At 37.9% G+C, this 24,836-nt stretch overlaps 1 protein-coding gene across 1 annotated transcript in view; it reads left to right on the forward strand.

Annotated features, from left to right (window-relative positions):
• The first annotated feature begins 2,457 nt into the window (after window positions 1–2,457).
• The window catches only part of LOC145993627 (luciferin 4-monooxygenase-like), a 43,925-nt gene continuing 21,546 nt past the window's right edge, over window positions 2,458–24,836 (forward strand). Inside the window, exon 1 of the mRNA XM_083129455.1 lies at window positions 2,458–2,659. The gene's annotated coding sequence lies outside the window, so the exon portion shown is untranslated. The remainder of the gene's footprint in view (window positions 2,660–24,836) is intronic.

The raw sequence follows: 24,836 nt of genomic DNA on the forward strand, positions 1-24,836 counted from the left end.
CCTCAAAATTAGGGCAGGTTGAATTCTGTCCCCTCGAAATTAGGCCCAGTTTGATTCTCCCTCCTCAAAATTAGGCTCAGTTTTAATTCTGCCTCCTCAAAATTAGGCCCAGTTTGATTCTGCCTCCTCAAAATTAGGCCCCGTTTGATTCTTCCCCCTCAAAATTAGGCCCAGTTTGATTCTGCCTTCTCAAAATTAGGGTTGGTTGAATTCTGTCCCCTCGAAATTAGGCCCAGTTTGATTCTGCCTCCTCAAAATTAGGCTCAGTTTAATTCTGCCCCCTCAAAATTAGGCCCAGTTTGATTCTGCCTCCTCAAAATTAGGCCCGGTTTGATTCTGCCCCCTCAAAATTAGGTCCCAAGTTACTCGCATGATACGTACCGTTTTGACCGGAACAGTCCCGTTTTGGAGACGTGTCCTGGTCGTCCCGTCAATATTTAAAAAATTCTCAATATGTCCCGTTTTAGAGCTTGAAGACCAAATGAAAAACCAAAAACTCCAAAAAGAAAGATAATAATGTATATTTGTATGATAAATGGAAACAGATTTTAGGTGAACCACATAAGGTATTACGTACTTCTGAAAGCGGTGAAAATGATGTTATATCCACTCCAGTTGAGCGTAGGCCGAACATCAAATATAAGTCATACTTAACTTATACAGTATTATGATAACGGGAGATCACATTTTATTATTTGTTTGTAATGTATCAGTTATGTGATCCATTCTTTAACTAGTAATAATAATAATTTTATGATTACAGATTTTTCAGGAAGAGTTAAACTGATTTTGTTGAGACGTCAAGTTCTGAGGTCAAAATATTATGGCCACCCTAGGTATAACCCTACAAGCTAGGTAGAAAGGAATATGTTGTTCAAGTCATAATTTCTCTTCTTATGAAGTTCACATAGAAATGTATTGCGGTGAGTCACAGACAGCATCTTGGAAAGTGTTAGTTTTCATTCCAGAAATGCAAAAAACAATCACGTAAGGCAGTGGTTCCCAAAGTGTGCGCCGCGGCGGCCTGTGGCGCCATGGGTAGTTTACAGGGGCGCCGCGAAATGTTCCAATATTTTCACTGAATTGATATGATTGTTTCAAATATGGGCCTTTTGCACATAAAATTTGAAATATGTGTTTATTTCTTAACTTAAGGCAAGCAACCTAACCACACTAACAGAGCGTTGTAAGTCTTAGATAGGCCTATATTCTGACTTGGGCGCCACGCGAAAGTCTTGAATCACTAAGGGCGCCCTGAAACGAAAAAGTTTGGGAACCATTGGCTTAAGAGAAAACGACGTGCAGAATTCGATATTTTCACAGTGTCGGAAAATTTTTAACATTTGCCGTCCGAAAATTTCCCGAATTGGTGGTGAAATTACAATCTTTTCCGTCCCGAACGTCGGGATTTAAAAAATAAAATTCTGTCCTGCACACCCGTACTGTTGACTGTTCCGTTACGAACTGTCTCGTCTCCTCCTCAGAGCACAAAATGGAGAGGGAACACGTTTTCACGTCTTCTATACCAGAAGACACAGAAAGGAGGCTACCTCAAGTTCCTGTAGCTGATTTTCTCTTTGAAAAGATGAAACTGCACTCGGACAGGACTGAAGACAAAGCCTGGGTTGTAAGTACATTACTCTTATAAGGAAAATGATGTGTGTATTTGCCGTTCATAATTCGAAACTTTGGGTTACCAGACGTACTCTTTTATTCGGACATGTCCTACATTTTAGCCTAATGTCCGGCGTCAGGGAGAAATTTGAAAAATAAAAATTACATATGTCCTACATTTTGAGTGTCACATAATTTTAAAAATCTAACACCATTAAGCCTTGTTTCCATGATCACCAAAAACTCAATATGCTGACCAATGCAGAATTTATTTTATTTTTAAACATAAACTAAACGTTATGTTTCAACCTTCTAGCAAGGTCTTCTTCAAAGTCTGTACAAAAATCTGGATATTTCAAATTATTTCAAGTTATGTTAATTTCTGAATATTTGTTTGTCATTCCAGATAATAATGCAAATCCTGAGAGTATTTTTCATTAATGTCAGCACAATGTAGTGATGAAAGAAATGAATTTGTCGTGGAGTTTGTAAAAGGTTTGGTATTGGTTGAGTATAATTCTGAGTTCAGAGTTGTATTGTAAATGTATTGTTAGAAATGTGTTTATTATTGATTACAAGTTGGGGATTTTGTACTAAGAAACCCTTAAAAAAATATTATTTTTCAAAAGTGGAAATGTGCCAATTTTTACATTATTTACTAACATATTCTAGTAACGTGTTATATTTTCTGCGAGTGGTTTGTTCAATACATTTTGACATAAAAGTCCTACCCCCTGATTTGGGATAGGAATTCATACTTTCCCCTTATAGTGATCTGGTAACCCTTTCCAAACTGGTTTTATCATGCTTTTCTCCTTTATTGAGCCTCTCATTCCAGACGGACACCGTCCACGGGACGCGAGTGTTGTTCTCGGAGGTGGAGCCACTGTCGAGGAAGGTGGCGAGAGCCCTCACGAGGAGAGGCTTCCGCAAGGGAGAGCTTCTGTATTTCGTCACCAACGAGATGGCGCTGCTCGACCTCTTCATCCTCGGGCCTGGAGGTGCAACGGGGCGGTCAAGGGAGGGTGCACCGCCACCACTGAAGGTAAATTTGATGTCAACTATGTCACGGTATCCAGTGACTTGTCGAAAATCTCCGTTCGATATTAATCAATTTGTTTATGTAATCATATTATGGTTAAATGTAAAATGTGAAGTTTGGTTTATGTTATCTGAATATTTGCAATGTATATGTGGTAAAATTTGTATACGAGCCAGACATCGGGAGTTGGGAGACGTGTTTTTCTGAGTGACAGCCGAACTGTCAATACGGCAAAGTACATGGCATATTTGCACCAAAGCGGTTCGTCACGGAGAAAGGATGGACTTATTTTAGTCAGGACCAACAGAGGATTCGCCGCAGGAGGGCAAACGACTTTTCACGGATGACCAGGATACTCAGCTGGAGCCCAAGCTCGCAAGAACCGAACACACACCCTGTGACCGCGTTTCGAGACAATGAGCCGCAGTCATTTCCATCTCTTCCGAAACCCAAGCCAAGCAATCTTTACGTTTTTCCAACGGGCAATTTTGAATCTGATATATATCTGCAGGACTTCGAATTCACCACACAGTTTTATCCGCGCTACACTCCCGCGTGACTATTGTTTTGTCTCCGTGGACTTTGTTCTTTTTGCGTACCGTCAGCGAGTTACCGATAGTGAGTTTACCAGTGTGTGCTTTATTCTGTGAAGCATTTCGCGGTGGTTAGTTTTTACCAAGCGAGGACTACCATAAACATGGCCGGCTAAAAAACTATAATGAACGGGGTTGTCGCCTTTCCCTGATGTCCGCAACGATGCACCACCACCATCCGGTGAAGCCAACCGACGCCAAAATCGACGACCGACGCGAAACGCCGCAAAGCCAACCACTGCCCGACGGCCAGAAGGACGATTCCAGTTCAACGCCCAACAGATGCCCGGTACACAGGGAATCGAATGAAACGCCCCCCCTTACGGTTATGCAACCTGGAATTTTATATCATCTAGTTTCGCCTGGTAGAGTAGTTCCCGAGAGGAGCAGTGTTTCCAAACCTATAACCGTAGTGTTTCCAACCCCGTATTGGTTGGTTGGTTGTTGATTTGGTGTTTTAAGTCCACAATGCACAGTATGACTAATCGGGACTGGACCTACAGTTTAAAGGGGGATCCGAACCACTTTGTGCCTCCACCGGGACCCCTTGATTACAAGGCGACGACACTACCACTGCGCCATCCAAGCCTGTATTGCTTCGTAGAAGACGAAACCTTCACGTAAACTTCTTCATTCGTGAGTTACATTTGATTTACAGACTCACATTACAGGACACTCATTTCCTGTATTGCATGTTTTCTGGAGCATTTATTTTTCCTTCTGTGGAGAAAATTCTGTTATTATTTTACATCTTATTTTTCGCAGCTTCTCTTCCATTTATTGGCTAATCGCAACAATGAGGATGAATGATGACTCGATGAAATTGATAAAAGGACAGTCATAAAGAAACCATGGGGAGCTAGATTCATATTTTTATTATTACTAATATCTTTCTCTTTTTTTACGTTACTTTTGGCTAGTCGCAACGATGAGGATTAGTGTATGATAAAATTCATGAAGGAACACTCATAAACAATCATACCCAGGCCGGGACTCGAACCCGGGAATTTCGGCAGCGAGATCAAAAGCCGACGGCTTACCACGCTCGGGCACAGCGGCGGCCAATTATTATTAGTGATATTGTCTCAAGTAGTGTATTTTTCCACCATATTCTTTCACACAATCATGAAAGGGATGAAAATTAAAATGTTAAAATACCTGCCTACGTTGTTTTTTTAGCTTGCAATATAAAGCCCTACTGCACGAAGCCAAATTGTGGGAATACGAAACAGAACCAAGTTAACATATCTTGACCGTCGAAAGTGTTAATACAAAATCTAGAAAAGAGCCATTTAACAGTTGCCTGATTGCTTTTCCATTTGTTGTATGGGAAGAATTGTCTGAAATGTGTGTGTAGTGGCAGGCAAAAGAGAATACAAAGATCGAATAGAGAGGCAACACTGTCATTGTTCTGCACTGCACAGACCTCGCGTCTCGTCGAGTGGGCGGGGCACTGTGGGTGCGAGCGAGCTGCTGTTGCTTCTGCAAAAAGAACACTCACAAACAACTGAATGACGCTCCGCTTAAAATCTAGTCAATCGAGAAAGGATTTGTTGAGGAAGTGAATTGAAATATAAACGCCAGAATTTGGTCTAAGCCTATAATAGTTACTAGCTATAAGAGCTGATCAATTTTTACATGTGGAATTCCGTAATGAACGAGGCAACAGGCCACACTCCACACCTTTAGCCTGGTAACACTAATAAATCATCTCATTATATGCGTTCGGTTATGCTGATAGTCATGTTTAATATATTACCTTCAAACATAAACAATATCATGGACTCACTCAGAGGCTGAATTCAATTTTACGCTTTACTTTTCTGAAGATATTGTAGCAATATAATCATTCCGCTCTATTTTCGTATTCTCAATTGAACTCGCACTATTTTTTCCAGAAGTTGAGCCCCCCCTTCCTTCTCCCACCTTAAAAATTCTTGGATGAGAGGCTACAAACTATACTAAAACTGAATTACAGACAATACTTTACGACTCAAAGTGACGTGACCTAGAACGTAGTGAAAAATCACTGGTGCAAAATTCAACGTAATGATGATAAAATGAAGGTAGGAAAATGGATGTGCTAGAAAGTTTTACATACATACACACAGTTAGCTCCGTGTAGAAGATATTTCTTCACATTTTTTTCTCACCTTGGCTTCCTTGAATTCACGAAACTGTAAAGCCATGAACGCGTTAACCCCCTATAATCACGGAGTCCCAGGTTCGATTCCTGGTGGAGACACAACTGCCTAGTGGTTCGGATCCAACTTTCAACTGTAGGTCCCACTTCGGGTAGCCTTTTTGAGCATGAAATGGAATTAAAACAAAATTGGAACACGGTAACCCATCACAACACACGCGCAGAGAGCGTTGAACTTAATGACTGACAACTACATCGAACTTTCAGCGAAGCTGGAATAAGGTCTATTTGCCATGCCAAATAGTGTGCATTTTCAGTCTCGTGGTGCCTTCTATACGAAGTGCAAGCAAGTTATCTAAAAAAATTCAAATGTGAGGGTAAGTCGAGCTATGTTTCATTCAATAAGACTCTTCACTTCAAACATATTTTGCTCTATAGCTGTCGATTTCGAATGGGCATCTAAGACTGGTTGCTTAGCGGACCGGATTTGGAAAAAATCACGGACTGTCATAGTTCCAATCACACTACAGACATAGCAAAAATTGTTCGCCTGAAGATGAGAGAAGAGGTGATCTCTTGATATGTCTCCAAATATATAGATAGAATATATAGTCAATCAAAAAGAAAAACAATGGATAATGTCCAATTAAGTCGAAACGCTGTTAGAACCTGTGTTCATTCACAGAGCAGAAGAGTTATTTCGACAAAATCCTGTTTCCCTGCTGGCTGCTTCGGGGAGAAGGGCTTTGTAAAGTTGCCGCTTCTTGCCCAAGCGGTAGACCTAATTCGTTGTTTGGCCACGAGTTCCTTCGTAGGCAAACGCGGCAACAGAGGATCACTGCCATAAAGGTGGTTCCCGCGCCGGCTGAAAGAGCGACGGGAAATTAAAGAACCATTGTGCAGGTGTGTGAAAAAGTAACCATGAGCACCAAGGTATCAATAAGAAAGAATTGGAAACATAAGTTGCATATTGAGATGTGTGTAATTAGTTTTGTTCTGGGATGTAGCAAAGAACATCGGTTAAACCGTGCGGGGTTTCAATACTGTGTCCACCCTCGTTGGATTCAAGCACTGCATCTAGTCGACGAGGCAAGGATTCCACGAGCAGATGTTTGGTCTTCTCCTTAAACTCTCCCAAACATCAAACACGTGAGCCAGTAGAGCTTTCATTGTTCTCAGCTGTCTAGGTTCCCACTCTCACCATCAACGCCCAAATGTTTTCGATTGGGAGACTTCGCTGGCCAATCTACTCTTGAAATTCCTGGGTGCTGATTAAACCAGGTGGTGTTCGCTTTCGATGTATGGACGCTGCTGTTGTCTTGATCGAAAGTCACGTGCGAAATCTCATCTTCAAGGTGTCTCTCTCGCACGCTGGGAAGCATGTGGTTTTCCAGCACTGTGACGTATTCCTGCGAATTCATTCTCGAGGACACTTCAAACAATCCACCTACTCCAGACGAACTGATCCATCCCCACACCGCCACGTATATCCTGCCACTCCTAGCATGGGTAGAAATGTTCTCGGGGCCGTACCGAGTGTTGTCGTGCCTCCAAACATAAACCTGACCATTTTCGTCAGATGAAAATACTTTCTCGTCGCTCAAAATTACGTTATGCCAAAATTCTTGAGGAGCTGGTAAATATTGTAAAGCAAAACTGATCCGTGCTTCGTGATGGAAATGCATCATTGCTTCTTTCTTTGCCGCTCGACGGTGCCGAACTGTTGCAGCATGGCACTCCAGTTTAAACTCTTGGCGAATCTTCGTTGTAGCCATGAAGGGATTGCCTTCGCTCATCTCAATGATGCCTGCATCTTCTTCCCTGGTTGTCTTCCTCGGCCGGCCTTTGTTGAGTCTTGACTTCATTCCTTGGTCCCCTTCTTCCTCGTAACACCGAATCCAACGCCTGACGCATGAATCGTCCACACCAAGGGTCGTATCAGTAGTGCAGATCCGCCGCACAAGAACATACGGACTATCTTCTCTCTTGGAAATTCCGAAGTGTAAGACATGATGAAATATGAAATTATATCGTAAAGGAACATTCGGACCGAAGGGACACGCTGCACGTGGCAGATGCTTCTTGAAAACACCTTATCATTGGTGCATGTAGAGTTTCACGCCCATTCCGGTGCAGAAAGTTTCATTTTATTGGTTCCGTTGCAAGTGGCATGCTCAAGGCATAGATACGAGTAAAACTGCTGCAGGATCTCGAACGAAGCACCCACCGGGGCTCGAATTAAAGCCAAAGCGTGGTGGCAAAAGGCAACCGTGAAGTTACTGCATCTGAGATTTACGTCAAGCAGGGCCTGCGTGGTGTGTGCAAAGAAACTCACGCTTCCTTTAGGAAATAAGGATACTATTGAATCAATGCAATATAAAAGAGTATATACCGTAAAATATACATTATTATTGACTCATGCATTCCCTGAAAAAAATGCATTGTTATCTCGCACATTTCTGCCCGCAATGAATATAAATGTATAATCTATTAAATTAAGCAGGTGCATGCAGATTTAAAAATATTGATAAGATGATGCAATTGAATTGAATTGAATTGTTGTTTTTTAAGTCCACTTTGTGCACAGAAAGGCTAATTGGGGCTGGACCTACAGTTTATAGTGGGTTCCGAACCACTATGTTCCTCCACCGGGTATCGAACCCGGGACCCCTTGATTAAAGATGACGACTCTACGATTGCGCCATAGGGGAGGAGAGATAATTCGTTCGGAGCAATAGAAATGCCCTATCAAAACAATTGGGGAATATTATTTTCAATGTGGATATTTTTCGGAAAATATGTTTCTAACAACAGTTTACCTAAATAGTGGGGACGTGGGGTGAGAGAGAGGGACGAAGTTGGAAGAGAGAGAGAGAGAGAGAGAGAGAGAGAGAGGAAAAGCACACCATTTTCTGTTCAGTGCGAACCTTTGGGATTGCTTTTTCATAGCGCACCAAAAACACAATACGTATAACCCAAATACAACCCAAACCTTCAATGGCAAAATTGTGAGTCAATCACTCAACTGGAATAAAAAGTACGGATTTAAATGTAGGAGGCCAGAAGATAGTTATTGCGCTACCATGTGACAAAAAAATCCTCTTTGTCCGCGAGAATTGTCATGCCTGAGTGACATGTAGTTTATGTTAGTTGTGAGAGTTGCTTCAATTCCATTGCCTGCCAAGAATAATGATAGCGCTGAAAGCATAAAATACAGAAATGTGCATGTTTGGCGAGCTATGAGAAAAGCATATCCTTGTGTTTTCTTTTCAAAATTTACTAATTTTATGTCAACTTTTACATATAGCAGCCAATGGCGACAGAGGATGAATGATGCTTCAGGGAAATTGATGAAGATTGAAGAAACAACAAAAAAGAAAAACTCATTATCAGAGGCTAAGACCAAGAACCCTGGCTACGCAGCATGTTATGATATTTAAGTATATCACGGATTGCTGCTAAATCCTTTCCTAGATATTTGTAATGAATGAACCCCCGCCCCCGCTACGAGAAAAAGAAAGACTATAGGATGTGAAACATTCACAATGTAATTGCATTGCTTTACATCGCTCTTGGCTGTATTCCAAATGTAGTAAGAGATCAACGATAAGTTGAATTTTTTTTTTGTGCCAAGGTATAAGTGTATTTGAGCGCAAGGGCTACCTATTTCATCATTTATAAAGAGTTAACTTCGTCGTTACACTAGCACCAGGCACAACTGCATCAATTTCTATTTCGGTTATTTTACATCACTCTTCTGCCTCTTGAGTTAATCGCGATAATACGGATGAATTATCAATTTATAAAATTGTGACGGGACAAACTCAGTGATACATTCATGCCTGACCAGAGTTCGAATCTGGAACATATGACCTCGCTTCCCTAGAAAGGCTGGCAGAAATGTATCGGAAAAGTGTAGGAGCACCAAGAACCGGTTTCACCCAGCACAGACGATGAAATCATTTACAGCGACTCGCTGTGGCAGTGTTGCTCGTCACCCCCTCCCCCTCACTCGCAGATAGCCTAGCCTTCTCAGCAGCCCACCTGCTGATGGAAGAGTGGAACCACAAGCAAAACCACCTGCGCAGACCCTGGACTCCTGTGCACCGTACTCCCTCACTCCCTCGAGGAGGGGCGGGGGAGAGTGGACCATGCTTCCTTATGGCCCGAGCTGAAGGGAAGAAGGGACATCTGCGCGGGTACTTTTCGTCCCAAGGATTTTTTTCGTTATGGTCGATCTATACTTTTCGTTTCAGGCATACTCCGACTGGAAGGTTTCTGGCACTCCTCCGCCCCCCCCCCTTCCCACCATGGTTAATAAATGAGGCCCTTGCACTTTCAAAACCCTTATCGCAAGAAAAAGCTGGCATCAATTTTACACCACCATACAATAAGATTTACACGGGAAACATTTCCTAACATATTTTCTTGATTCGGACTAAGGGCAAATTAAAAATAGTCAAAGAATTAAATTACTGAAAATATGGAAAAGCGCGATACCGAAATCTGTCATGAGTGCGAAGGGAAAATCGAGAAAAGGAAAAAACATTAAGTATAAAAGTATTCGAATAACCAGATTAAGAGAGAAAGTTATCACGGCTCGAACAATGCAAATGAAAAAAAAAACGGGAATACGAATTAAAATATACGACAATCGGAAGTAGGCTGAAGGAAGCAAATTTTAATAAACGTGGAAAGAAAACATCGCTGGTTCGATTCGCGACGGAATATGTTGTTCGAATCCCACTCTACACTGTATGTCCAGATGCATTTACACTTAAAACAAACTTCGTGGAACTTTTTCCACATCAGATGTCGCCAAAAATTTAAAAACAAGAAGAATAACTCTGAAGGAAAAATGCCGAAAGCGTTATTGCAAAATGAAAAAAAAAAATCTTCACATATTCGTTCGGAAGTGGTAAAAGAATAATAAAAAACTCAAGCATAAATGTTAATAACACTTGTTATTATTACCAGAGACATTCTCAAAATAAACTTCTTGTCCGTTAAAATCAAATCAAGAAGAAAGCAAGATCTCCACCCGGTCGCGTGAATCTGTGGCTAGATTCAAGAGTTGGAAACACTACGCTTCTCGCGAGCTGCTATTCCTGGCGAAACTAGATGATATAAAATTCCGGGTTGCATAACCGTAAGGGGGGCGTTTCATTCGATTTCGAGTGTACCAGAGAGAGAGAAGGATGATTCCAGATCAACGGCCGACAGAAGACAAAAAAGAGAGAGAGATGGAGATGATTCCAGGACGACGTTTGATTGATGCCAGACACACAAGAGAGATTCCGGACCGGCGCGTGAGAACGTACAGCCGACGCTTGTGAGAAGAGAGACACGCGACGTTCTATGAAAGTGAAAGTGCCCAATATCGTCGCAACCATCCTTCGTCGCATTCGACCTTGAACATTTTCGCCGCAAAGAAACCTTGTGCAAATCCCCGCACCCAGGAAAGATGAACGATCCCACGATGTAGCAGAGTCTGGTAGAGTATTCTTCAGATGGTTCATGTCCATGTACGCATGTATAGTTTGTATCAACGCCGTACCGTAAAAGCCGAAGTCGCACTGATTTGCAAAGTGACTCAGGAACTCCGAACCTAACTTCCGTGTCTGATATTTTTGAGTAATGTTATATAAAAGGTCATTTCATGTCCATATGTAAAAAATTGATTGTCTCCATTTAGAGTTAGAAGCTCCATTCCATTACGTTAATTTTTCGTGTAACTTGTCAAAGTGTGTTCAATTTTTGTTTAACCAACCGCCCAGTCGCGTCAATTAGCTTGTCAAAGGTTGACCGAGTAGTCTTTTTAATTTGTTAAAAGCGTATTTTATATTGCAAGGTCGTGCGAGTGTAGTATTCTTTATTGCACAGTGGTTTTTGTTGTAATTTTTGCTCACGCCGACGATTGATTTGTGTATTCCGGCAGCTGGAGCCGATTAAGTTTCGCCGCACTATGTATGGTGTAATTGTTCTCAATGGACGAGAGAGGCTTGTGTGTATTACCCCCGTCCGAGAAACTTGGTAAATGTCGTGCTTACGACTTGATGCATACGTTCATTCGAACGAAAGGTTTAACTACGCCGACCAAATTGTGTTAGATAATTGCTTTCCGAGGGCTGGCGCATATTTGATTTAAAAGACCACAGGAGCGGACAGACTAATGACCTAAATTCACGTAAAGGTTCAAACAAAAAGGAAATGATATGTTGATTAGATCCATGATTTGTATGTATATTCCCATGTAAAAATTCTCCAGAAGTGAGAATGAGAGAGAGAGAGAGAGAGAGAGAGAGAATGAGTAAGGGGGTGAGTAGTGGTATTGATACTATTACTGGATCGAGAAAGGATGAGGTATTTTTGTCCTAAAATTAGGCTAAGATGCCTATAAAAGCTTATTGCTCAAGTGTCCTCCTCTATCAAATTTAAGATTTTTGTACAGAAAAAGTTTTGAGAAAGGATGACCCCCCCTCTTAGATTGATTTGGCCACACCTGAATTTGCCAGATTGTTGTCTATAAGTTTGTTAAAAATATGTTTCTCTCGACACTGTTTTGGTTTTAGTTAACTAGACAGTAGTACACTGTAAAATATAATCTTAAATACTTGTTTAAAATATTTTTGTACTAGTATGTTAATATGTTGATCTGGAATGTTCTGAATTAGGACCAGGCTTAATTGATATATCTAATATTAAGATAATGTAATATGCAAAAGTCTTCTAGAATTGCTCTGTTTGGGCTTCGCGTGGGTATTCTCAATTTGCTGCGTTGCTCTGTTTGGGCTTCGCGTGGGTATTCTCAATTTGCTGCGTTGCTCTGCTTGGTTTCGCGTGGGTATTCTCAATTTGCTAAGTCTCGCTGTTATGTTTCGCGTGAGTAAGTTTCTCTGTTTGGTAGATACGGCGATATACAACATCGAAACATAACACACGGCATTAGGTCATTGCCCGTGGAGACATGCAATTGCACTAGGTCAGTGATTCTGGAGGTCGGTGCTTTTGCAGATCAATACTTATTCTACCTTCATGCATGTTGCTTTAGTTAGACAATTTGTCAGAGTTTTATTAAGTACAGAATTTTGATTTGAATCCCGAGAAATTGTATATAATAAACCTAGGACAAAAAAATACCCACACACTAAATATATATACATTAAGTATACAAAACATATTGCTAAACCTAATTGATATTTTTATATTAAATATAGAGTTTTAATTTAAACCCCAAGAAATCTTATAAAATATAAACTAATAATAAAAAAATATTAACATATTAAGCATATAAAGCATATTATTAAACCCAATTAATATTTTATATTAAGTATAAAGTTTTAATTTGAACCCCCAAGAAATCTTATAACTAATAACAAAAATGCCAAATCAGAAATATTGAAATCAATGCAATAAAAATATATCTATCCCTAATTGGGCTAGGCACCAAAAGAATTGTAATCCAGACAAATATAGAACACTAACAAAAATATGCCCAAATTGTCATAGAAAATATAATCTGGAATATTTCACATATAAACATAAAAATACTTGTTATGTACAACCATCAACATCTTCATCTGGTCTAAAAAGAAAACTTGAAATACCTAATAATCATAAACCAGCAAAAAAGCCAAGTTATACACCTATTCATAGTAGTTTTAATAACCAATTAAAAGATTAACGTTTTATATCAGAGCCAAAATATGATATTAAGAATTTTTTAAACAATATAAATCCTGATATGCAAGCTATTCTAAATACACAAAATGGCTCTTATAAACTCTTTCAAATTATTTACACAATATAAGAAAGCAAATGGCACAAAATTTACACAGCCTCACATAACAGAAACTGTACCTGTATACTCAAATACAAATTTAGACAAAATAATAAGCAGGTTGATAGAGCAATTAATTATTAAACACTCTGAATTTGCTGCTAAAGAATCAGGATGGAGTTTATGTGGATCTCCACACAAGTTATATATTAATATTTCTGAATTTAACCCATTACAAGGTTCTACATATCTGCCATTACCTGCCAATATTAAAAACAAAAAGGCTGTGCTTAACATAGAAAATAATGATCAGAAATGCTTTCTGTGGTGTATTTTAGCTGCTTTGTATCCAGTTTTAAATAATCCAAAAAGAATAAGTTATTATAAACAACATGAAAATGATTTTGAGGATGCAATGGAGGGCTTAGAATATCCAATGTCTGTTCAAAATATTGATAAATTTCAAAAAAAGGCCAGAGATGTCAATGGTAAACCATTATCTATTAATGTATTTATTTGTTCTACTGGTCGTGGCAATTGCTTGATAGAACCTCTCAGAATTAGTACACTTGATGATGAATCTGCTATTCCGATTGATTTACTCTTAATTGAAGGGGATGGCACATACCATTACACTCTAATACGCAATCTTGAAGCTTTAGTCAGAAAACAACTAGACAAATCTAATACAATGTACAAGTTGTGCCGAAGATGTTTAACTGTATTTGATGGTCAAAAAATGGTAAATGGGGTTCGTCAAAAAAATGTAGAAATTGCTAAAAACAAGTTAGTTGAACATTTAAAATACTGTGGGAACCATAAACCTGTTCATATGGTTATGCCTAATTTAAATGAAAATGCCAAATTTAAAAAATTTGAAGCCTTGTTATGGTACCCAGCATATATAGTTTGTGATTTTGAATCAAACCTGAAACCTCTTGCATTCTGTAGCCCAGATCTTGATGAATCTTGAGGTACATCATACCAACTACATGAACCTTCTAGTTTTTGTTATATAGTTATACAAAATGGTGTTGCTAGTAAACCACCCTTATACATGGGACCAAATGCCATCAAAGAATTTGCACATAGATTAGAAAATGGGTGCCATGATATAGCATCTAATATCTTATTAAAATCAAAACCTATGATGCCTTTAACAAAAGATCAGATTGAAGATTTTAACAATACAGAAAAATGCCCGATATGTAATTTTAAATTTTCAAATACAAATATCAAGGTAAAACACCATTCTCATACAGATGGTAAATTCTTAATGGCTCTGTGTAATAGTTGTAATATTAAAATCCAGAGACCAAAATTTGTCCCAATATTTTGCCATGGTGCATCCAATTATGATTTTCATCATCTGATCAGGTACGAGGGGTTTGACAAGCAGAATTTAAATATTTTAGCAGAAAATGATGAGAAATATATAGCTATTATCAAGATAATTAAAGTTAATGGTATTCCTATTCACTTAAGATTTCTAGATTCATACAGAATTCTGTTGGCTAGCTTGGCTACTCTGGCCAGTCAATTATCTGATGATCAATTTAAAATTACTTGTGACATGTTTCCAAATCAGGACCTGAAATTAATTAGGCGAAAAGGTGTATACCCATATGACTATGTTACAGATTTTTCTAAATTTGATGAGTGTGCTCTGCCACCACAACAAGAGTTCTACAGTAAACTCAGGGCCTCTGGAATCACTGATGAAGATTATCACCATGCTCAGTTAATGTGGGACAATTTAAAATGCCAGACACTTGGTGATTATCATAAGGCATATTTAAAACTTGATGTGACTCTTTTAGCCGATATACTTCAGGCATTTAGAAAATCTTCAATGAAAAATTATAAACTGGATCCAATCTATTTCTACAGTGCTCCGGGCCTAGCATGGTCTGCCATGTTTTTAAATACTAAAATGCAATTGGATCTGATCCAAGATCAAGATATGTATCTATTTATGGAACAATGTATACGAGGAGGCATGGTGCAATGTTCTCAGAGATATGCTAAAGCTAATAACAAATATATTCCTGATTATCATCCAGCACTGCCATCAAATTATATACTTTATGTGGATGCCAACAGCTTGTATGGTCATGCTATGATGGATAAATTGCCATATGCAGAGCTTGAATGGGTCGAAGATTTTAGTATTGAGAATCTTCAAGATTTTGATGATAATGATTATGGTTTATTCTTAGAGGTTGATCTGATAATTCCTGATGATTTACACAACAAGTTTTCTGATCTGCCCCCAATTCCTGAGGTTAAGTGTTCACCTGGTTCTAAACAAAAGAAATTGATGATGACTCTAGAGCCAAAACAGGATTATGTCATATATTACAAAAACCTCCAGTTCTTAATGAATCATGGTGTTCAAGTGACCAAAGTTGGCAAAGTTTTGAGGTTCAGGCACTCAAAATGGTTGAAGCCATATATTGATACGAACACCGAGCTTCGAACATCTGCAGTAAGCCAATTTGATAAAACATTGTTTAAATTAATGGTTAATTCAGTATATGGCAAAACTATAGAAAATGTTAGAAAGCATACTGATGTTAAATTAGTTACCGACCCCAGCCGGAGCTAAAAATTAGTGGCAAAACCTAATTTTAATTATAGAAGAATTTATGATGAGAATATGACACTCTTTAATATGAAAAAACAAAGATTAAGTTTGATAAAACTATTTATGTAGGGGCTGTGATATTAGAATTAGCCAAATTACATATGCTGGAACTCTATTATGATGTGTTGAAACCTTTTTATGGTAATGATATAAAATTAATGTATATGGACACAGATAGTTTTATTTTTGATATTCAAACAGAAGATGTTTATAAAGATATATCACAGCCTGAATTGTTTAAATATTTTGATACTAGTGAACATACAAAAATTCAACCCCACAACAAAAAGGTACCTGGCAAGTTAAAAGATGAGACACTTGGTGATGTTATTGTAGGATTTGCTGGGTTAAGGGCCAAGATGTATAGTTTTAAAACATGTAGTGGTGGTGTTACTAAAAAAGCCAAGGGTATAGGTAGAGTAATTGTAGACAAAGAGCTTGAATTTAAAGATTATGAAGATTGTCTTAAATCGCAGAGGTTAATAAGAACATCTGAATGTAGAATCCAAAGTGTGGATCATTTATTGACCACAAATGTTGTAAGAAAAGTGGCTCTGGACCCACATGACGATAAGAGATGTATTTTACCGTGTGGGTTACATACTCTACCATGGGGTCATTGTGACTTGAGAAGTGGTAATCAATGCCCAATTACAGAGCATGATTTGAAATAAATAAACATGCCAATGAACTTATTTGGATTTAAAAAACAAGATATTATGGACCTGCCGACACCAGCACCCTCTTCTGATATAAAATCTAAATTAAGTGGTTTGTTAATTATTCATCTGAACAGCATACTTACAGATGTTGATGATAAAACAGGTAAAACATTATACATATTTAATAATAACTTAAACCACTACCAATTACCTATAGGTGGTCAATTACAATTTATTACAACTCCCGAGGGTGATGTTAAGGTTTCAGTAGGGAAAAATATTTATAGAATTAAGCACTCAAACATGATTTCTGGCACTGTATATACTGTCTCTGCCGGTGACTGTTTATATATTGAGGTCCCGGGATACTATGACAAACTTATACCTTTTTTTATAGAATTAAGAATGAGATATTTTATAATAAATAACAACTAAAACAAAAAACAAAAAATGCCTAATTATATATTTGGCCATACAAGGCGCGAAGATCACAGTGATGAGATTCTGATGCTTGATGTCAGAGTTAAAAAATTAAGAAGTGATTTACAAGCTCTACAAACCACACTCAATGCCAGTCTTCAACTAGAGATTACAAATTTACAATCACAATGCATGGACCCTCTTCTTAAAATTGACTCAGAACTTAAATTGCTACTTCAAAAATATACTGACTTGGCAACATTAGATAATTTTCAAAGTTTAGAGAAGGCTGTAGCGGCTCTTCAAGCCAAATTAAAAACTCAGACTACCAACTCTGAGCAATTAAAACAACAACTAGAAGAGCAAATTGCTAGTGTCCAAACACAGCTCCAAACAATTGTCAAAAGCATAAAGTCACAAGAAGATTTTGATCTAGTAATTTCCACTCTAAAAGAACAAATTCAATCACTACAAATACCTAATCTGGACCTCTTGAACAATGCCATAGCCGAGGTTAAAGAAAAAATTGAGACACTTGAAAATTTTATGAACAACTTACCATCTTCTGATGCTCTGAGTGCTATAACTCGTAGTGTTGCCAACATCAAGCTGCAACTTGAGACATATGAAGATTTTGGAAAAATTCAGAGTACCATAACCCATCTTGAGGGTACCATAGCAGCAGTACAAAGTTATCTGACAAATGTACAAGAAACTCTAGAATCTCGCCTGCCTGGTATTGTAGACACCCTTGTCAGTGTCCAGCAACAGATCACCAAACTTGAAAACCTCAACACTGAATCTGAGCTATCTCATTTTCATCACTTGATCGATGATATCCAAACAAAACTTGAAATTTTACAACAATCAACACCTACTCAGGCAGACATAACCTTGCTCCAAGATGCTATGCATAGTGTGGTTGATGCTTCTGAATTAAATACTGTGAAACTGGCCCTGGAGTCTTTGCAGAATACTGTAGCCAATCTGCCTACATCACAGGAACTTAAAAATATTAAAAGAGCAGTGAATCGCATATTAAAATCAGAATATATCAAGAATATTCAAACTGAGATCAAACAGCTTACTCAGACAGTGGCTACTCTACCAACCAATCAACATATTAATGAACTGCATGCCCTGTTTGAGGATATTAGAAGACAAGTTCATGATCTTACAGCCCAAAATTCAAAATTGGCGGTTGTTGAAAATTTACAGCAAATTGTAGCCAACATCAAGCAACAGCTAGGGACTATGGAATCCAACCAAGCAAATGCTCTGTCTGTTTTTACCACCCAGCTTCAAGAAATTGTGCAACAATACAAAAAACTTGCTGTAGACATAAGAATTAAACCAGGTCACGATGAGATTGTTAGGACTATCAATGAGCACCTTGAATCTGTAACAAGTAGATTGCTTACAGCAGAAAAAGAAATAACTGGTCTAATCGAGAATCCTAAGCATACAGTAATCCTTGAATTGTACAGTATCCCCAACAAAGAATATGATTCACCATTTACACCAGGTGGTAAACTTTATAAGCTGTCCCCTGCACAATTTTATTACCAGTTTTTTGTTGGGGGCACACTCAGACCAATCAAGATCAAATACTGGCTACAACCACAGGCACACCACTATCCTACTTTATCAATAACCAATGCTGACAACAAACCAAAGGTCACCAGTGTAGAGTTAGAGGATTTTACAGACCCCAATACATTAGAGACAGCTTATGCTGAAGATGATGGTTCTCTTGAATTTAATATACAAATAGGAGACAAGTTATATTTAGAAAATCCTGTAGTATCTGCTGCTGAACACCCCATAGTTGCAATATTCTTGTTTACATACTATGTCTAGACAAACTATTGTTGATGAACTACACAAACCAGCTAGACGTAACTATAAGCGACTGCCAGTAGTTACAAAAGGCATAGATGATTTATGGCAGTCTGACTTGGTTGAAATGGCCCCTCATGGGGGACAATTGAAAAATTTAGACAAAATCAACAAAGGCTACAAGTATGTACTTACTGTTATAGATACATTTTCAAAATTTGCCTGGGGTTTGCCGCTCAAATCTAAGACTGGAAAATGTGTTACAGAAGCTTTTAGGACAATTATTAATCAGAGTGGAAGATCACCACGCTATCTACAAACAGATAATGGCAAAGAATTCTATAATTTGGTGTTCCAACAATTTATTAAAAGCCAGTCAATAAAACATTACTCGAGTTACAGTGATCTCAAGGCTTCTATTGTAGAAAGATTTAACAGAACTCTAAAAAATCATATGTATAAACAATTTACCATTCAAGGTAATTATAAATGGCTTACTATCCTACCAGAACTTCTAGATAGATATAACAACTCGGTCCACACCACAATCAACATGAGGCCCTCTGAGGTAACTTCATCTGATGAGCAGAAATTGATCAGCACTGTTTACTATACTAGATATCAGCCAACAACTAGAAAAGCCAAATACAAGGTTGGTGATCAAGTAAGAATTAGCAAATATAAGCACTTATTCAAAAGAGGTTTTACCAGAAACTGGAGTACTGAATTATTTACAGTGGTTCAAGTTAAACCTGGGACCCGTAACACATATATAATAAAAGACCATCGAGAAGAAATTCTCAAAGGCAGGTTCTATGAAGAAGAACTCAACAAAACTAAACAGCCTGACACATATCTTATAGAAAAAGTCATCCGCAGAAAAGGCAACAAGATACTGGTCAAATGGCTAGGACTAACAGAACACAGCTGGATCGAGGCAGACAAAGTGATAATATAAACACTCGGGATGTTATAAAGAGACTACCAGATCCTGAACAGCAGACTAAGAGAAATGGCAATCTGCTGCCTGATAATATTAGATGTCTTATTGCTGGGCCATCGGCTTGTGGTAAAACTACACTAATGATTGATAATTTTTTATTGGCACCAAACTGGTTAGACTGGAAAAACAGGCACTTGTATGTCTTCTCTAAGAGTTTAGAACAATTAAAATATCAGCAGCTGATGAGGCTATATGATGGACTGGTATAGCCACTTTTGAATCAGATGTTAAGCCACTCCATGACTGTCTCGATAACTCTGTTGTTGTATTTGATGATATTATACTGGAAAACCAAAACAAGGTTCGAAATGTTTTTACACAGGGCCGACACAAAAACATAGATTGCTTCTACCTGGCACAGACTTTTTCTAAAATACTAAAACAGTTGATAAGAGACAACAGCAATTTTATATGTGTGTTTCATCAAGACCATACTAACCTCAAACACATACATGATGAATATGTAGGTGGGGACTTGAGTTACAATAATTTTTCTAAGTTTTGCAGTATGTGCTGGAACCAGGACAGCTATGGATTTGTCACAATTGATATGACAAGGAAACCTAATAGTGGCAAATATAGAAATAAAATTAACAATTTTCTAGATATTGAAACATATATAAATAACCATGAAAAGACCAATCATTGATGATCTTAAATTAAGAGACTATCTTGTAAAAAGATTTAAGGGATGGAAATCAGAGAACCGAGGTATCTATGAACAACACAAGCGCACAGAACAGCCTATTATTGATGCTATTAGTGAACTGGGTAAAAATATTAAAACTGTTACAGAGCAGAACCAAAATTTGATCACAGAGCTTGTACCGGTAGCTGCTAGGAACATATTAGATTATCCAATCACCCCACTTTCTAGTATTCATACACCTAGTCCTGTTCCTCCTCGAAGAATTGAAGCTAGTCAGGATCCTATTGAATTGGGTCTTCTTGCTCAAAAATATTTAAGCACACCTAAAGACAACAAAGATGAGGTTTTTGGTTTATATGCTGACACAGAGCTTGATGGTAGCATTATACATAGAATTGGCAATTTTAGGGTAACATTTATGGGAGATGATCTAATAGTATATTCAGAATCTCATCTTGGAGAAAGAGGTGCTTTTGTTAAGTATCCTGGCACACCTGGATTGTGGGAACTGATGACTCGTAAGAGACCTGGCAGCTATACAGATCAAGACTATGAGCACTACAAAGAAATATTAATAAAATCAGATGCACTATACCAGAACAATGATCCCACACAAAAAAGAGTCAAGTCTAGCTGTGGAGCAAAATACAACAACTTAATCAAGCCCATATGGTCACAGATCAAGAAAGGTAGTGGGATCAAACAGTACAACACTCTGCCTAAAGAATTTGTCTGGGTTGATGATGTCAGGAAACTTGTAGATAGGTTGCTGGTCATAGCTGGGGAAGAAAATGCTGATAACCACAATTTTTACAATGAAAAGGTTGGAATTATATACATGATAAGCACCAAATTGTCTAATTTTATAGTTAATGACACTAAGGGCATTGGATATCTTATAAAAATTATTAATACTCTACCACCTAAATTTTGGAATATCTCCGAGGGTCGGGGGCTGGTTAATGACATCATAAACAAACTGCCATTTGAGCTACACATACCAGGCTATCAGTATTGTGGTCCCGGTACTAAACTAGACCATAGACTAAACAGAGGGGACCCTGGTGTTAATCCCCTAGATGCTGCTTGTAGAGACCATGACATAGCATACAACACACATACCGATCTTGACAAGCGACATGTGGCAGACAAGAAATTAGAAGAGGCTGCATTTGGTAGATTTGTAAGCAAAGATGCTTCTTTGGGTGAGAGAATATCAGCATTGGGGACCACCATAGCTATGAATACTAAACAAAAACTGGGGTGGGGGTTGTAAAAGATTAAATAAATTAGCTACAACTTAATTGAACTAGTTAATTCCAGAATATGTATATAATAAACCAACAATGAAAGCCAAAGGTGTTATGTATCAAATACCTTATGCAGGTCTTAAATCTCTTAGAACTATTGATAGTCTTCTAACCAAAAAGCAGCGCAAGAAGAAAAGTTCTTGTCGTGCCAAGGGACATGGTATGAAATTATTACTTAGTACCCCCCAATTAAAAAAATTACAACATTCCAGAAAAAAATCACATATAGGGGGCTTCATATTTAGTATCCCAGCTATTTTAGCAGCACTCGGTGCAGTTGGCAGCTTGGCTGGGGGATCGGCTGCCATAGCAAAAACAGTAATAGATGCCAAGAAGAATAAGGCAGAATTAGATGAACAAAAGCGCCATAATCTGGCTATGGAAAAAAAGGCAAAGGTCTTAAAAGAGACATAAATAAGTTTAAAAAAACAAGAGCCGCTTACAAACCAAGATATTGAAGCTTTAATCAAACCACTGGGCATCAAACATTTTAGAGGTGTGTACATGTCTGATTCTTTACCAGAAAAACCACTCAACAAAGAGTGTGGCATAGTCAATTTGGATAAGTACAAAAATCAAGGCACTCACTGGATCTGCTATTTTAAATATTAAAACAATGAGGCATTTGTGTTTGATTCATTTGGAGGTGTTCCACCTGAGAATTTAGTAAAATATCTAAAATCAACTAATCTTTATTACAATAATGCCCGTGTTCAAAACTTTAAATATGTTAATTGTGGACATCTGTGTGTATCTGTTCTTAGATATCTGTCTCAAATAAATAAACCATCAATTGAAAATTTTCAAAAAGCCTTGTGGTATCTAAAACATCATGGGAGTATTCCATCTTACCAGCCAAAATTCAATATTGAAGCTCAGACTACATGATGATATAGTATATCCCAAAACAATAGCTCTCAGAGCATTCTATGGCATGTACTTGATCCCTAATATTACACACCACAACAACAAGATTGCAGTTGGTGACCAAAACATTGTCATCACTCCAGGGCAGTATAATCTGTCTACTCTAAATGCTCAGTTACCCAGAGGTATAGTGTTAACTCAAAATTCTGTCACTCACAGAATAGAGATTGTGTCTGCTACAGAGACAGTAGATCTGGGTACTATAGGAGAGCTATTAGGCTTCCAGAACAACACAAAACTTGAACCAGCCATCAAACACACTGCTATTAATATACGTAAATTCTTAGCCATAGAGACTCTAAATATTCACTGTAATGTGGCCGAGGGTATGATCACCAAATCAGATGGCATAGGCACTCACAAACAAACTGGCATTATTGCAACATTCAAACCTAACTCTGAATTTATGGAGCCAATCATCTACACTCCATCACCAACATTATATTTTCCTGTGTGCCATAATAGAATAGACTATATTGAGTTGATGGTCACTAATGAAAAAGAAGAATTAGTTGATTTTGCTGGAGCCACAACAACTGCTATTATAGAAATTAATATTTAAATAAAAATACATACAAAAAAAATGGAAAATATTGAGAGTTATGAGCTACAATCATTCCCCCCAAACCGGAGGACCTTTGCAAATTTAAATCAAGCCAACACAGAGATTGAGGTTGACCTTGATGTAGGGGATGGCTTTATACACCCTCACAGAGCAGACTTATATATCAAATTTGATGTTGTAAAGCTTGATGGTACAGATTATCCGGCTAACTCAAATTTAAGACTGGTAGACAATTTTGTGCCACATCTATTCTCTGAAATCGAGATCAGAAAACATGGTGTTGTTATAAACAGAGTAGACTACCCTGGTATTACATCTACTGCTTTGGCCACACTAAAATTATCCAAGACCGAGGCCTCATACTACAAAATAGGTGGATTTGAGGCTGGTGATAAAATATTAAGCAAGAGCCACACAGTACTGTTTCCTATGCGCCTGTTGCCTGGATTCTTCTCAGATTCTAAGAATTCCAGTAGTTGAATATGAAGCCAGTTATGCTCTTAAATACAAAGCAGATATACTAAAAAATCCACAGGTGCCTTTACAATTTTATACATATCAATGTGTCCAGAAGCCTGCCACTGGTAGCTATTATGAATTTGATGCTACAAACTCATTCTCCAGTATACAATATGACATGCCAGATTTTGTGGTGGTACTGTTCCAGACTGGAAGAAACAATAACCAAGAAAAAAATTCAAGTAAATTTGATAGCTGCAACATTAAAAACATATATCTTAAAAATGGCAGAAATGAGGTGTTTCCTAGAGAAAATTATAATTTAAACATGTCCAAGGATGATTTCCTCAAATTATATGAGGCATTTACATCATACAAAAGAGTTACAATTGGGAATACTGACATGTATTACTCACCAGATGAATTCAAAGCACAGAGACCCATGTTTGTCATCAACACCTCAAAAAGAAAACAGGTTGTGGTTAATGACAGGACAAACATTAAAATTATCTGTGAATTCCATGATACACTCCCTGATGACACCATATGTAGTGTTATTCTTATAGGTGAAAAATCATATGTTTATGATGTAAGAAATGAGAGAGTCACAGAGCAATTCTAGAAGACTTTTGTACAATGCATAATATTAGATATATAAGTTGAGCCTGGTGTGCAATTAAAATATTCGAGTTATATTAATACTCTAAATTTAAACCGAAAATAAACCAGAAGTGGACCGGAAGTAAATATATATAGGTGTGGGTGTAGGTGTAGGTGGGTGTGGGTTGGTGTGGGTGGGTTGTTGGCTTAGGCCAAAACAGTGTCGAGAAAAAAAGCATATTTTTTAACAAATTTATAGACAACAATTTAGCAAATTCAGGTGTAGTCAAATCAATCTAAGAGGGGGGGTCATCCTTTCTAAAAACTTTTCTGTACAAAAATCTTAAATTTGATAGAGGAGGACACTTAAGCAATAAGATTTTATAGGCATCTTAGCCTAATTTTAGGACAAAAATACCTCATCCTTTCTCGATCCAGTAATAGTATCAATACCACTACTGGGGTGATGTAAGCAGTTTGTTGATTCCAATATTTTTGTTGATACAATATATTCATATTTTTACCGTTGGTCAGTGTTATCATTTGATGTTTTTCAGGTATCTGGTATAATGCTATTAGTGTA

Source organism: Lepisma saccharinum, chromosome 1 (genome assembly GCF_977018435.1).
Source record: "Lepisma saccharinum chromosome 1, izLepSacc3.1, whole genome shotgun sequence".
NCBI classification, from domain to species: domain Eukaryota; kingdom Metazoa; phylum Arthropoda; class Insecta; order Zygentoma; family Lepismatidae; genus Lepisma; species Lepisma saccharinum.